Source organism: Leguminivora glycinivorella, chromosome 9 (assembly GCF_023078275.1).
Source record: "Leguminivora glycinivorella isolate SPB_JAAS2020 chromosome 9, LegGlyc_1.1, whole genome shotgun sequence".
NCBI classification, from domain to species: Eukaryota; Metazoa; Arthropoda; class Insecta; order Lepidoptera; family Tortricidae; genus Leguminivora; species Leguminivora glycinivorella.
In genome coordinates, this window is record NC_062979.1 from 16,763,930 (window position 1) to 16,777,943 (window position 14,014).

Below are 14,014 nucleotides of genomic sequence, written 5' to 3' on the forward strand. Positions count from 1 at the left end.
CCTGTCTCAGAATAGGGGCATCAGCAAACGTGCCTCATCGCTGCCAGTGCGGAGCTACGGTGGACAGTCTTGGCCACCACGGCCTCTCATGCAGCCGAAGTGCCGGGAGAATTCCTCGCCACGCTAGCCTCAACGACGTCATCCGGCGGGCCCTTGCTAGCGCAAAAGTGCCGGCCGTCCTCGAACCCAACGGCCTGGCCAGGGTTGATGGCAAGCGGCCTAATGGGATGACGCTGGTGCCTTGGAGTATGGGTCGGCCGCTCGTCTGGGATGCTACATGGAGCTAGCTCCGTCCCATATTCCAAGCACTAAAGTTGGTGCTGGTGCGGCTGCATCCTCGGCTGAAGACCTCAAACGTCGCAAGTATGCCAACCTCGGAAGTAGCTACATATTTGCGGCGTTTGGGGTTGAAACCTTGGGGCCGTGGGGGCCTAGTGCGCGTCGCCTCTATGAGGAGCTGTCCAAGCGCCTCATAGACGCATCTGGTGACCAGAGGGCTGGCCAGTATTTCGCTCAGCGGATAAGTATAGCTATCCAGCGGGGCAATGCGGCCAGCCTTCTGGGCACCTTACCCACTGGCGACGATTTGAGCCAAATTTTTTATTTGTAGATAAGTAGTATAAGTTTGTATTTGTAAGATTTTTAGTATAAGTGTTTAGTAGTAAGTTTTTTAATATGTTGTACCTAATTAATTAATTGGTTTTGAATAAAATATTCTCCATAAGTATATAAACATTAACATTAGTATAAAATGTATTTATGATGAATGACATTAACCAATAATCTATATACCAATTTTATATGAACTTTGGCGCACCCATGTATTTTACTACGTTTAATTGCAATATTCATCAGTACAAAAATACTAGTAAAAATATGCAATTTACTAACCATAAACGTTGTAACGTTGCTTTGTCGCTATACATGCTCATAAAAAATAATCACAATTGTTATAGGTAGGTACTGAGTTGATATATTATTGGCCAGCACTGTACTTCACATTTTCTTTCTCCAAGTTAAACTAAAATGGAACACAAAAGAACCGTCTACACTGACGTGTACGTACATTGCTGACATCAGAGACGGCGGCGGGAAACTGCCCCTGCCTGACGCTATACAACACGAGTTCTCAAATACATTCGCAAATATTTTATTTCCGGTGGGTAAATATTTTCCAACGCTAGCTTTTCAATTGTTGATAAGTACAGTCGCGTTCAGTTACAACAAATTTACGCGAACAAAAAACGTTTGAAAACGATTCTAATACTATGAGCATAAATGTGTGTTTTGATATTTTGTCCGTGTAACTGTGTAGATAAATAAGTAGAATATGTGCAAGTATGATGATGATGATGATGTCCTCCCAGACGTATCCGTCGACGGCGACATCCTGACAATTTTTAATTAATTTATTAATATCTGGGCGACCGAGCTTCGCTCGGTTCTATTTTAATATATCACGTCTTTAGATTAAAAAAAAAACTCTTATAAATACAAAAACAAAAAAAAGACAAAAAACAAAAACTTAATTTCTGGCCATGATTCGAAACCCTGACACCTACGATCTATCTGCGTACATTAGACCGACCTCGTACGACTGAGCTAAGCGGAATCGATGCGCGCGCGGCGAAATTAACGACCATATTTTACGTTTACTAACGCGAAGGAAAAACTCATGAAAACTCGAAAATTCGCGTTTTCCGGGATCTAAGGCTACGCTAGATCGATTTTTACCCCCGAAAACCCCCACATAACAAATTTCAGCGAAATCGTTAGAGCGGTTTCCGAGATCGTCGGTATATATAAATAAATAAATAAATATACAAGAATTGCTCGTTTAAAAGTATAAGAATAAGATTACTATTTATGAAACTAAATTGTTACGAGCATGAGCACGAGCGTGACTTGCAAATCCGAATTTGGTTTTGAAAGTCCGACAGTACGGAGCACAGTAGAGCTGCCCAGAAGAGTTGAAAGTGTAGTTGTAGGAGGGCTTGGACCAAGATTTTCGGAGCTGACGTTTGGCGTCAAGGTCTTCAAGTCGGGTTAGCTCAAAGTTATTAAGTCCCGTATTGACAGCAATTCGCCAATCCGATCTCCGAGTTGCAAGCTCCTCCCACGACTCGCATGATATGCTGCAGGCCGACAGGTGGCGTTTTAGAACGTCTCTGTAACGAAGGTACTGCCCGCCAGCCTTGCGTTTACCTGTGGCCAACTCAGACTAAAAAACTGCTTTAGGCAGTCTCGAAGGCGCCATACGTACAAGATATCCACACCACCGCAATTGGCCTTTCATGAGCAGACACTCCTACCATGCCCGGGATGCCCGTTCGACGAAGAACCTCCGAGTTTGGAACACGGTCCTGCCACTTCACTCGTAATATTGCTCGAAGACATCTTAGGTGAAATGTGTCTAAACGTGTAGTATGTCACCTTTGTATAGTCACCAGTCTCCGAAGCATAGAGCAGCACATGTAAAATAAATGATCTATAGACGGCAAGCTGTGCAAGTATACCTACGGGACGATACACGATGTTGCCTACGATTGTACTATCAGCTGCAAAAGTCCATGGAGAAATTATGAATGAATTAATTGATTAATTCGCCATGCACTCTTGCAGCTGATAGTACAGTCACGAGCTTTAATTTGTGACCCATTTTCGTTAAATGTCGTTAGAACATTCATAATGCAATAAGGTCGAAACTGCAATAATGTTGAATGTCAAGCTATGACATAAAATGTCTTATCTAATCGACCCTTGAAATGATAACCTTTTTGCAAAAAGCTATTATTACCCTTAGTCTATGATCATTACGATTTTCTAATTACGAACATATGTCGTGTCAGTGTCAGTCAAGAAAATAGTTTATTGCGACATTTTAAGAAAATATAATTTTGCAATTAATAAAATGCTTGCGGCTAATCGTGACCAAATACGACTACAAGTTATTGATTTGCACGAACAAGGAGTAGGAATCCGCGAGATATCACGACAAATAAATGTGACAAGGAACACAGTTCGCCGTTGGGTTCGACGTCACGGGAACGAGGAAAATATTATAGACTTACGTCGAAACAACCATCGCCCGCAAGTTATAACACAAGAGCAGAGCCGCCTGATGCAAATGCAATATATTATGGATGCCTTTACGCCAACGAGGCATTTTGCAGAAGAATTTGAAGTCCACCCTTCAACAATTAGAAGGCACCTTCACGCCATGGGCGTGCATCACAGGCGGCCTGCAAAAAAAATTGCTTTGACGGATGCCCATAAAGCTGCTCGACTTATTTTCGCACGTCGATATCTAAATTTTGATTGGACGACTACGGCTTTCATCGATGAAAAGACTTTTCAATCTTCCCAAACAGGCAGACTGCATTTGTGGAGGATCGACAGGACGCGATACACCGAAGACCACGTCTTAGCTAACAACGCGTCTGGTCGCATTACAGTTAACATGTCTGGCTGGATTAGTTCAGCCGGCATTGGAGAACTTGTCGATTTACCACCCAGGGCCACTGCTCAAGATTATGTCGATTTATTAGACGAGAGTGTCCTTCCAACATTGCAGCTATATTATCCACAAGAGGATGATGCTCCAATAAACTTTGTTCAAGATAACGCAACCATTCATACGGCAAGAATCGTTAGAAATTGGTTCCACAATAATAGAGCAAATATAAATCCTATTCCGTGGCCTGCAAAGAGTGCCGATTTAAATCCAGTCGAAAATTTATGGGGCTTAATGGTCCAAAAATGGTCAAATCGAAACGAAAGAACTAGAGAAGCACTTATGGATCATTGCCACATGGTTTGGGAAAGTTTTAGGGGTACTGACATATGTGAGAAATTGATTGGATCCATGCGTGACCGGCTCCAGGCTGTCATTGATAACTACGGTGGATATACGCGATTTTGAATATTTGGTTAAACATTTTACTGAAAAGATGTAAATTAATTTCGTTGTAGTCTTGAGTCATGTCTTAATAAATAATTATAAAGAATAAAAAAGTTTGTTTTGACAAAGATCTTAATACGTCAATTGATTTATATGAATATTATATCAATTGAAACTTTATTACTTATTGTTTATTTCCGTATCACAGATTTAAAAAAAAATAAACCACCGGACCAAAAAGTTTGTTGTTCGTTTGCCCTCGTTCCGGTTGACGTTTTTACACGGTTGCCCCTAGAAACGTAAAGTTGTCGATGGTAAACATTATGACATTGACATGATTGAGCTTTAAAATGTTAGCTCTAAATAGCGAAAGTTTGCTACACGATATTCAACCTTAGGTGGGTCCCAAATTAAAGCTCGTGACTGTACATAGAACTAGGGAACTAAACAAATCAATTCGATTTGTTTTTAACGTTTTCGTACCAAAAAGATACACAAGAAACTCTCTCTGTTGCGACTCTGTTCGTCCGTCCGACTGGCACGCTAAGCTTATAGGCTTAGTAAATATCTCGAGAACTTAAGTACCTACTTACGCTATTGATTTGAAACTTGGAATAATTATGAACATTGGTAACCTCTACAAATTCAAAGTATATTTTTTAAATAGCCAGCAGTCGTTAATACCTCTAGCTAGACCACCCGGCTGTCAAGTACCTACCTAACTTAGGTGATTAATTATCATCATCAACTTTATGATTACCTTTAAGTACAGTCACGAGCTTTAATTTGGGACCCACCTAAGGTTGAATATCGTGTAGCAAACTTTCGCTATTTAGAGCTAACATTTTAAAGCTCAATCATGTCAATGTCATAATGTTTACCATCGACAACTTTACGTTTCTAGGGGCAACCGTGTAAAAACGTCAACCGGAACGAGGGCAAACGAACAACAAACTTTTTGGTCCGGTGGTTTATTTTTTTTAAAATCTGTGATACGGAAATAAACAATAAGTAATAAAGTTTCAATTGATATAATATTCATATAAATCAATTGACATATTAAGATCTTTGTCAAAACAAACTTTTTTATTCTTTATAATTATTTATTAAGACATGACGCAAGACTACAACGAAATTAATTTACATCTTTTCAGTAAAATGTTTAACCAAATATTCAAAATCGCGTATATCCACCGTAGTTATCAATGACAGCCTGGAGCCGGTCACGCATGGATCCAATCAATTTCTCACATATGTCAGTACCCCTAAAACTTTCCCAGACCATGTGGCAATGATCCATAAGTGCTTCTCTAGTTCTTTCGTTTCGATTTGACCATTTTTGGACCATTAAGCCCCATAAATTTTCGACTGGATTTAAATCGGCACTCTTTGCAGGCCACGGAATAGGATTTATATTTGCTCTATTATTGTGGAACCAATTTCTAACGATTCTTGCCGTATGAATGGTTGCGTTATCTTGAACAAAGTTTATTGGAGCATCATCCTCTTGTGGATAATATAGCTGCAATGTTGGAAGGACACTCTCGTCTAATAAATCGACATAATCTTGAGCAGTGGCCCTGGGTGGTAAATCGACAAGTTCTCCAATGCCGGCTGAACTAATCCAGCCAGACATGTTAACTGTAATGCGACCAGACGCGTTGTTAGCTAAGACGTGGTCTTCGGTGTATCGCGTCCTGTCGATTCTCCACAAATGCAGTCTGCCTGTTTGGGAAGATTGAAAAGTCTTTTCATCGATGAAAGCCGTAGTCGTCCAATCAAAATTTAGATATCGACGTGCGAAAATAAGTCGAGCAGCTTTATGGGCATCCGTCAAAGCAATTTTTTTTGCAGGCCGCCTGTGATGCACGCCCATGGCGTGAAGGTGCCTTCTAATTGTTGAAGGGTGGACTTCAAATTCTTCTGCAAAATGCCTCGTTGGCGTAAAGGCATCCATAATATATTGCATTTGCATCAGGCGGCTCTGCTCTTGTGTTATAACTTGCGGGCGATGGTTGTTTCGACGTAAGTCTATAATATTTTCCTCGTTCCCGTGACGTCGAACCCAACGGCGAACTGTGTTCCTTGTCACATTTATTTGTCGTGATATCTCGCGGATTCCTACTCCTTGTTCGTGCAAATCAATAACTTGTAGTCGTATTTGGTCACGATTAGCCGCAAGCATTTTATTAATTGCAAAATTATATTTTCTTAAAATGTCACAATAAACTATTTTCTTGACTGACACTGACACGACATATGTTCGTAATTAGAAAATCGTAATGATCATAGACTAAGGGTAATAATAGCTTTTTGCAAAAAGGTTATCATTTCAAGGGTCGATTAGATAAGACATTTTATGTCATAGCTTGACATTCAACATTATTGCAGTTTCGACCTTATTGCATTATGAATGTTCTAACGACATTTAACGAAAATGGGTCACAAATTAAAGCTCGTGACTGTACCAAAAAAACAAACGATCAATTAACATTTGCTAAGTGTTTTGAGTTAGATTCACGCCTCAAAAATCATTCTGTATATACTTACATAAGTTAGAAGTTTTACTTCAAAAGTCAAGGTAAAGTATTATGATAGAAATGTGAGTGTTGTATGAATTTATAAGTAAGTATTAAATGATTAAAGTATATCACTTATTATCTAATTTCAAAGAAAAATATAATGAGAACCGCCAACTATTTATTATCCCAGTAGGTACATAATCTATTCAGTAAACTGTAAATCTTAATAAACTGGGTAAGTGCAATATAAATGGACTAGTACGGTTTGTGAATTGTTTCCTGGCTCGGATATCAGCGGTCTTGTGCACTTATATAATAAACTAAGAAAATAGACACACTATTGTGAACAACTAGCGCCTTTTCCATGATATTTGACATTTTACAATACGATAGCGTAAACGTTGTGATAAATAATATATAATGTTTAGTTTTGGTAGGAGAAATAAGTAACAGTTTGGTAGCGATGTTTATACACTATCCGGGTAACATGATCTTAAATTAGAAAACTAATGATAGAGGCTTAGGTTATGTGTGGTTAAATCAAAAGTTCTAACGTGTTTAAAGTAATATTAATTGTAACTTTCAAACGTCTTTCCATTTGATCTGTCATCAAGTAGGATTCAAACATCGTCCGAACTGACATTTCAATTACCGCGGGCTTTGTAGGTTATAGTTTACTGTCTATCGGCTGAAGCTAAAGGTAATGGAGCTTAAAGGAAACAAAGAACCAAGTGTACGATGAATAATGTTCGGTTCTATGCATCTACATACGACTTAAGCTTTAAATTAGTTTCTGAGTAACTCTAGATTAAATTGAACAACAATAGATAAATACAGAGTGTTTTTGCTAGCGGGTCAGTACGAGCAGCTATGCGAAAATGGTCTAATGAACCCTTTCCTCGATTTCAAAATGATGAGAAATGGCATTTACAGATTTTGGAAAAAATTATTATAATGTATGGGAAAAGTTTTTCACGATTTGTGACTTTTCTAGCTGGATTTTTTTGGTCCCATACAAGCTTTTGATCCTTGATAGAAATGGGATCAATTGACGTCAAAAAAAGTTTGTGAAAAATGACCTTTTTCTCGCATCCTGTATGTTTTTTTTCCAAAATCTGTAAACGCCAATTTTCATAAGACCGTTTTCGCATAGCAACACGGGATCTGGTAGCTGCCCTCACTGACCCGCTGTCAAAATACACCCTGTATAATGCTTTGTGAACCTCTATTACCACAGCTATTACTCTTAAATGAAAGGTGACTATAACGTTGTTGTTATAAACTGAAATACACCACCATAATAATAATAATAATAAGCCTGACATTGTGATAATAGATCGACTGCAACGCCGGGCAGTGCTCGTTGACATCACCATCCCCCATGATGAGAATCTCGTGAAAGCCGAGAAGGACAAGTCCAGTAAGTACCTAGACTTGGCTCACGAGATAACCGCCATGTGGGATGTTGAATCAACGATCATTGTTCCGATAGTCGTTTCAGCGAACGGTCTCATAGCGAAGAGTCTCGACCAACATCTTAACACGTTCGCGGACGCTCAGTCACCCCTCTGGGACACCAATATTTTGTATGGGAATTTTTCGACTGCTATAGCATACCTGTCCTTAGACACCTTATATTAGGGTTATTATGTGACGAGGAATGCCATAGCATTCGGATGCTATAGCATACCTGACAAAATACAGAGGTAAAATGTGATCTTACGTGACACCGTATGCTATAGCATACGATGCTATAGCATACCGTGACACAATACTGAGTCAAAATGTGATCTTATATGACACCGTATGTTATAGCATACGATCCATAGATGGTGATACAGCAGATTCATTCTGTAGAATCATATCAAATAAAACATTTAGTGTTTCTGGCTGCGGGGATGATGCCCACAAATAAAAGTATAAAGCTTGTTCACGATACAGAGTTTTTTGGTACAAGAAGAATTGTCTAAATGTGTATCTCCTACAGACTCTTTTGGAGTACCTAACTTTCGTCAGAACTGTAGTCACCCGTTTCGTCATTGAGACTAGAATAATGTTTGTTCAAACCTGCTGTTGTATAGGTGCTAAAGGCCTTCGTTTGGTGCGATGATTTCTGTGTAGAACTTATCCACTACCTCTCACTACGCGATGATTCGCCCAGCTTTATATACTATTTTACAAGCATCTAAACCAAGTTCAAGTAGTTAAACACCAACAAAATTCACTCAAAAAGACATAATTTAACGTAAACAGTCAGTATCAACCAGAAATAGGGTTTATTCACAATTATATAAGCAAAGCAATGACTAAGTACGAAGGAAATTACTCAAATAACAGGTATAAACATGCCTCGATAGAATAGAATAGAATAGAATAGAAAAGTTTTATTCGTAAACACACACAGACAGTAAACAATATTTATGAATGACATAGGAGAATAAAGTGCCACGAAACGGCCTCACCTCAGCATATTGCTGGCGACTTCCAGCGCTGGTCTTCCGGTGAGACCATTAAGTGAGAAAAATCACGGAAGGCAACAGACAAAACTAAAGAAACACAAGGCATAAAGAACAAAATACAAAAATAACGAAACATACAGCATACAAAAGTTATAAATAAAACATTGACAATAATAATAATAGATGTGGCAATCGAACCTGCAATAGTCCGGTCGGACACAGGGTGGTTTGACATTAAGCGTTCGCATGTTACTAGCGCCAACGGTCGCTACACAAACTAAATGACAAATGACAGATACAGAACGAAATTTACAATGTGTGAAGAAATAAATATTAATTACAAAATAGCACCATACAAGATTAATAAATTGTCTATATTATCATGGACGGCACGACAAGCTTTGCTGACATGACTCCCAAGCAGAAGGAACAAACATTACGGTAAGTAGAAAAAAGTATCGACTATAGGCAACTCGTGTCATGTGCGCAGGATTCTTCGTCAAGCTGGTGATTGAGCAAATACTGTTTTAGCTTTAATTTGAAACTGTAAATACTTTGCAGGTTCCTCAATGGGGGTGGGATCACATTCCAGCAGCGCGATGCAGAAAACCGGAAACTGCCTCGGAAAGCGGCTGTGGCATGACGCGGCGTTAACAGTTGAATCTTACACTCACGTCGTTCACGGAGTTTTATGCAAGATAGTTTATTGAAGAGATATGCAGGGGCTTTATAGTTCAGTACACCGAAAAGCAGACACGCCAAGTGTAGTTTGCGACGGTGTTGCATTTTAAGGATCGTATGGCTATTCAGATACGGGGTTACATGAGCTCTCAAAGGAATGTTGAAGCAGAAGCGAGCACATGCATTCTGAACACGTTGTATGAGTCTTTTGTTTTCGCAAGTAGCCTTGGCCCAAAAACAACATCCATGTAATTGAACTTTGATAGAATAAGTGACTCGACCAATTGAATGCGCAGATTTTCACATAAATATGGTCGAATTTTGTATAACACCTTGAGTCTGTAAAAGCAATTTCTAATAGTCTCAGCAATATGTTTCTCGTATCGTAAACCACTGTCCATGAGGAGGCCCAGATTACGCGCTTCATACACCCTGTCAACTGGTACATTCATCAGCATGACATCCTCTGAAATACTTACACTAGATAGTTGATGTTTGCTGCCAAACACAAGGTATTTAGTTTTGCTAGGGTTAAGCACCAAGCAGTTTTCTGTTGCCCATGCTGATATTCTGGCAAGATCCTGATTTAGTTTCTCTATGGTACTGTTGATATCTGAGGGCTTACAGGAAATATATACTTGTATGTCATCTGCATAAATATGGTATTTGCAGTGCATGATGCGAGACACAATATCAGCCGAATACAATATAAATAAGAGTGGTCCAATAACAGAGCCTTGCGGGACTCCTCGATTCAACTCAGCTTTTGCCGATTGAACTAAAGACCCATCATTGAGACGTACCTTTACAATTTGAGAGCGGTTACACAGATAACTAGCAAACCACATAACTGTCTTGTGATCAAACCCATAGTATGCTAATTTAGACAAAAGCAGATTTATATTTAAACAATCAAAGGCCCTAGAGAAATCTAGGAGCACTAAGAGAGTGCACATCCCTTTATCTTGGGCGTCTAAAATATTGTCTGTGACATCAAGCAATGCAGTCGTCGTGCTACGTCCCTTCCGGAATCCTGATTGGACATCTGGCAAAATATGATTAGTTTCCAGGTAGCTGGTTAACTGAGAGCAGACCACTTTTTCCATAATTTTAGATAGACAGGGCAGAATGCTTATCGGTCTGAGGTCTTTAAGATCAGATGGGTTTGGTACTTTAGGTAAAGGGTTTACTAGAGCCAACTTCCAGATATCTGGGACAGTGGAAGTAAGAATTGAGGTATTTATTAAGTTAGTTATAATATCAACAGTGTAAGGGAAAGTTGAAATGAGCATCTTTAAATTTATACCATCAAAACCCTCAGCATTTGATTTTATACCCTTTACTATTTTAATAATATGATTAGAGTTAATGGTCTCTAGGTGGAAAACAGAGTCATGGTACCTATGGAACTCAAAATAGGTCAGTTGTGAAATTGTGACCCCTGTGGTCCCTGGTAGCTCCAGAAAATACCTATTTAAAATATCAGGATTATTGAATGAAGGAGGTAAATCATTATTCTTCTTAGGTAATACAGTAGACTTCAAGTTTTTCCACAAAGCTCTAGGTTCATTTAACCTGTTATTTATATTTTGACTGAAATAAGCTACCTTTTCATAATGCAAAGCCTTGCTTACCACAGACTTGAGGTCTTTGTAATAGGCCTTTTTACCATCACTTTGATTTTTGTGATATTCTGCCGCAGCACTGTCCCGCAATTTCATCATGAGTTTGATGGTGTCAGTGATCCAAGGATAGGATTGAGTTTTGACCAGGGATGTCTTAACAGGGGCATGCACATTAAATAAACTAAGAACCCGTTGGATAAAAGCATCCACCATATCATTCAGATTGTCAAGGCTCAATATCACGTCCCACCCCATGCACCGCAAGTCCGCATCAAAGTCTTTGTCGCAAATACTATTGAAGGACCTATAGGTAATATAGTAGGGCTTTGACATCTCTCGCTTAACATTAAAGTCGCACACAACAAGACAGTGACCATACAAGGAACCAACATGGGCAACAGTAGTGTTATTGGCCTGCATGTCCGAGCAGACAACATCTATCAGTGTTTGGCTAGTGTCAGTAAAATGCGTAGGCTGAGAAACCAACTGTGATAATCCTGTACTGGTTAAAAAGTTATTAAACTGAGCGGTTTTTGTATCTGTACTGTTCAACATATTTACATTGAAGTCACCAAGTATAATCAGATTATCATAGGTGCGAAGTGAACTAATCGAGTCAGTTATGGCATCAAAAAATAATTGTAGACTCATCCAAGGTGGTCTATATGCTGTACCAACCACTAGCTTCTTACCATTTAGAGTGAATGTAATCCACATCTGTTCAACCAACCTATGCAGTGGGTCAACAGGATGCGGCCAGGTCCGAGCATTGAGATTTCGCTTAACATAAAAACCTACGCCTCCACCGCGCGACCGGTCACCCTGCGGTCTGGGAATATGCCGAAAACTGTATCCTGGAAGTGCCGGAGCCCGCCCCTCCTCGCCCGCCCTTAACCACGATTCATTTATTGCAAGCACGTCAACATCCTGCCTATCTGCAGCCGCTATAAAGTCATCATGATTTGTGCCGAGAGAACCTGCATTGTACAAACCTATTCTTAGTTTTTTCTTTTTACCCATACTTTTGATAAGAATCTTCCTGACAGATGACAGTAGTTTGACATTGACAGATAACATTCCAGCCTAACGTAGACAACAAAAACCACAGATTACAAAAATAGGTATGACAATTACAGTGAGCATTAAGTGAAAACATATTTACCAACATAAGAAAAAATAACCGAATCAAAAAAACATTGCCTTGCCACAGTACAACACTAGATTTAATGAAATTACATTCAACCGCCCAGTCTTCAGACAGAGCTCGTACCAAAAACACGATGTAAGTCTGCTTCGGAGCGTATGGAAAGAGCGGACTTTCCCTCTGCCTGTCGAATAAAGATTCGGCCTCGTCTTGTCCATGAGAACCTCCACTGGTGCTGCCTACATGACTCACGAACCTTATGGAATAGCAGGCGGTTCGTCCGGGTGAGCCGCTCATTGATGAAGATGCGACGCGGAGGGCTTGGAAAATTGTCGTCGGAAAAGGTGAAATTGCGCCGCACCCGGGCGGCCTGCAGCAATTCATCTCGCAGTTGTCGCTGCGCCAACCTAACGACGACACGACGCGGCCGGCCCCCAGCCCCAGAGTCTGCTCCTTCCTCGCCCCTGTTCACTGCCCCAACCCGTTCGGCGAACACCACGTCCCGTTGCTCCAATGTGACACCTAACTTGGCCGCGACAAGGATAACTGTGTGAACAGCATTTTCCCCTTTTGCCTCCGGAATATGACCAATATCGAGGTCAGAGAGCAGCGCGTCCTGATCGCGGTCGTTCAGTTCCAGCTCCAGGCGCGCAACCGTCTGCTGAAGCTCCACCGCTACTCCTGCCGACGACTGGCCATCCGACTCGCTGCCGGCGGAACCCTCAGGCCGCTCCTCCAGGCACCTGACCCTGTCCTCCAGAGTATCTAGGCGGCTATTGATGCCACCCAAGGTGCTGTGTAGGCTGGCCACTTCGACACGCAAACCCGCAAGTTCGCTCCGCACAGCCCCAAACTCAATACGAAGCAAGGACAGCTGCTCCGCAACATCCAGCTGTTGGTCAGCTGGCGCATCATCCTCGTCGGCAACACTCTGCTTCACAGGCGTATTGTCGGAGTTGTCGCGCCGACAGCTGGCCGACTTGCACGTCGGGCAAGCCCAAGTAACAGGAACGCGGGCATTTGGGCCCATGTTCACACAGACTTTGTGGAAAGTCAGCCCACAGCTGCATTTGGCGACACCCGTCGTGCCCATGGGCTTGCCGCATGCCGCAGCGCAGACAACCATTTCGCTCACTACGTGAATAGGGGCTTTATCGTAAGTCAACCACAACAGTTCCAATATGAGTTACTAGATGGCGCTAGCCGTAGCACCAGAGTCTTAAATTTTATAAAGTTATTTCACATCTACCCGCCACACGTAAAATGTCACTTTGATACACAGCTATAAAAAGCACTATAAACGCACTATCCCAGTGCGCGGCAGAACGCACACACTAACACAGGCTAATGAGGCACCAGTGCACACATTGATCAGCGCAGATGAAGGTAAATCGTGAGATTACTATTATTGTGATAACAAAAAAGCGCGAGCGTAACAGTGTGTGTTACCGTCCGTGACGTCACTCCAAATAAAGGAAATAATAAATTCTTTATTGTGCACCATACAGAAAAAAATACACAAGATGGATCACGCTTAATAACTAGGTAACAACAGGCGGTCTTATCGCTAAGAAGCGATCTCTACCAGACAACCTTTAGGTAGCAGGAAACAATGAATATAGATCATTAAACGGGTAGTGCCGATATATATAAATTACAATGAATAAAGTATTATATATAAT

At 40.8% G+C, this 14,014-nt stretch overlaps 1 protein-coding gene across 1 annotated transcript in view; it reads right to left on the reverse strand.

Annotated features, from left to right (window-relative positions):
* The window catches only part of LOC125229868 (octopamine receptor-like), a 77,956-nt gene that overhangs the window by 41,353 nt on the left and 22,589 nt on the right, over nucleotides 1–14,014 (reverse strand). The window lies entirely within an intron of this gene.